Here is a 3,547-nt window from a genome sequence, read left to right as displayed (position 1 = left end):
TTTTTTAACACACACAATATCAACCATATATATATATATATATATATATATATTATATATATGTATATATGTGTGTGTGTATATATATCATATATCATACACATACATATGTATATTATGTATATATACATAAATAAATAAATATATATATATGTACAAACGTATATACATATGTATATATGCATATATCACACACACAAACATTAATATGTGTGTGTGTGTGAATACATATATATATAATATATATACATATATATGCGTGTGTATATGTGTGTATTTATATATATGCATATGTATATGTGTTTATATGTAGGATTGTACTCGGGGTACTGGGCCTCACTCTCGTAGGTGACTTCAGACACGTAAACGGGATCGTTTTTGACAGCGCAGTTGATTCTTTTTCTAATCTTGTCTAATCTTTTCAATACAAATTGTGTACAATAGAGGACTGAACATTTAATGTAGATGATCTGTTACAGTAGGTCACTTTTCACCTTTGCGATCATTGTGAAGAATTTGTAGGCAGATGAAGAACTTATGTATGTACGTATATATTTATTATCTCTCTCTGTCTCGATTAGAGATGACCTTGGCAGTTGGGTGACCAGCATCCATCCCAACCGAAAAGTAGATGTATTAACAAGACTAAGAATCGGGCACACAAGACTGACTCACGGGCCGATGATGGCTAAAAGTCAAGCACTTTATGAGGGATGTCAAGAGCCATTAACGGTCGCACATGTAGTGGAAAGATGTACACATTCTCAGACCAAAGACGTTTGTACTTGTCTTCTCTATATACACTGAAAAATTTGTTGGAGAGGATTGTGACATAGAAGGTCTTATTAGTTTCCTTAGGGAGACTAATATTTCATTAAAATTTAATTATGCATAATGTTTTAAAGGTTTAAATATTTTAATATTTCTATCTAACAAAGTATTCGCCGCTAATGACCTTAGCTGTTGACGTGGTAGATGATTTGAAATAATCAATCTCTCTCTCTATATGTATATTTATATATATTTATATATATGATATATGATATACACTACGTATCCCAACTATGTCTATTCTATTTCATTATATTCGTCAAATTGTTTCTTTGTGCACACACACGCACACACATATATGTATTACATACACACATTTAATATATATATATATATATATTATATTATATATTATATTAATATATATACTATAATATATATATATAAAATAACTATAAAATATATATAATTATTATATATATATTATATATTTTATACATGTATATATATATTTCTTATATGTATACTTTTTTTCCCCTCAGTGTCTGTGAAGTAACAGGTGTGTTATGTCATAAAAATGTTTTATTTTATTTATCTTTTTTTTCCATTAAGAAAATTTAAACCTTGGAAACTCATAATTCATATATGTGATAAAAAATTCTTACTAATTCTTTTATATAGAAAGTATTGCATAACAAAATAAAATGAGATCGGCTGAAAATTTTCCTCTCTCTATTTCTTTACCAAATAGAATATATAACTGTGTACTTAAATTAGAGTTGTAGACGTAATATAAGAGCAACATAAATGTGAAAAAAATTGTATTTGATAATTCTATTTTATCTCTGAGATGCTGAATGTTATTGTATAATCAAAGGAAGTCATGTAATCGTTTGTATAGCGATTTAACAGTGAATATTGGGAGTTTTTCAGGAGAGAGAGGAGAGGAGAGAGAGAGAGAGAGAGAGAGAGAGAGAGAGAGAGAGAGAGAGAGAGAGAGAAAAAAACAAACAAACATTTAAAGAACAAGTATCAAAGCACACACCAACACAGACATTCACTCCCACACTGAAAAGCTAGGCTAACTGGTTCCTGTTTGTACGGATTGTAAAGATAATGCAATTATATATATATTTTTTCATATTTATTGATAAAAATAGATAGTCGCTGACGTTAAATAGATATTAGGCGTAAGCCGGGGTTTGGGTTTGTAAGCAGGAGCGGGTTTTTGTGGGCAGAAGCAGGTTTGTAGGCAGGAGCAGGTTTGTAGGCAGGAGCAGGTTTGTAGGCAGGAGCAGGTTTGTAGGCAGGAGCAGGTTTGTAGGCAGGAGCAGGTTTGTACTCGGGGTACTGGGCCTCTACCTCGTAACTGACCTCAGCCACGTAGCCAGAGTCGTCGTTAACCGTGTAGGCGACCTTCTGCAGACGGCCGTCAGGAAGAAGGATGTAGTAGGAACCCTGAGTATCATACCCATCACGGGCCTCCTAGTGATCGAAGTCGTTGCCGGAATAGTCGTCCTTTACCGCATAGCTGAAGTCGTACTCAGCAAGTCCCTATTGAAATTTATCAATTAGCTTTCTCGGACTGAAAATATTATGCAATGAATGAATTCCCATGATAAAATAGTTGACAGGTTATACGTACAAATTCACACTAACCTCATATGTTGGTTCTGGAGCATAGTCATATGCAGGCTGTGCGGGAACAGCTACAGCGACAGCCACAAGAGCCAGAACAACGGGGGTCTAGAAAAGAAACTTTATATAAACACAAAGGATAAAAATAAACTGATAAGTATCCTTTAGACAGAAACCCAAATACGTATCATCTTTTACGTAAAATCCAGTGTATATGTAAAATGAAAAATCTCATATAAAAAATTAATAAATACGCTGAAATAGATGTGTATGTATACAGACATAAATGCACCCACATACACATACACGCACGTCCGCACACGCACACACATACATACACTTACACCCACCCACACTTACACACAAACACACACACATACACACATATATGCGCTGACCTACATATATACAATATATACATACATATATATACTTGTATATATATGTATACATATATATACGTATATATAGGTTTGTATATATGTACATATATGTATATATGTATATATAAATATGTATACATATGTATGTGTATTTATTAAACACACCCCACACACACACACCACACAACACCACACACACACACACACACACACATATATAGTATTATAATATATATATATATATAATATGTTATATATATATTTTTTAATAGACATAAAAACATACATATACATACACACACATTTACACCTATATCTATCTATCTATCATTGTGCCTCTATAAATACATTCAGACACACCTACATAAACAAACAAACACATAACACACATAGTTAATACATACGTAGGTACACACACACACCCCACCCCCCACACACACACCACACACACACACATATATATATATATATATATATATATATCTATATATATAATATATATAGGATATGTATATATATTAAATACATATACATATAGATAGATAGATAGAGAGAAAAACAGGCCCATACATACAACACTGGCCTGATATTACAATATATATATATATATATATAATATATATATATATATATATATATATATTTTTTATGTTGTGTGTGTTGTGTGTGTGTGTGTGTGTGTTTTTGTGTGTTGTGTGTGTTCGTGTGTCTGTTTGTGCATACATATATCTATAATCTGTCTCTTTATGTATCTA

General features: G+C 31.7%; 1 pseudogene; it reads right to left on the bottom strand.

Annotated features, from left to right (window-relative positions):
- Window positions 1-1,944: 1,944 nt before the first annotated feature.
- The window catches only part of LOC119586833, a 10,069-nt pseudogene continuing 8,466 nt past the window's right edge, over window positions 1,945-3,547 (bottom strand).

The sequence above is a fragment of the Penaeus monodon genome, chromosome 3 (assembly GCF_015228065.2).
Source record: "Penaeus monodon isolate SGIC_2016 chromosome 3, NSTDA_Pmon_1, whole genome shotgun sequence".
NCBI classification, from domain to species: Eukaryota; Metazoa; Arthropoda; class Malacostraca; order Decapoda; family Penaeidae; genus Penaeus; species Penaeus monodon.
This window is presented reverse-complemented; position numbering and strand designations above follow the sequence as displayed.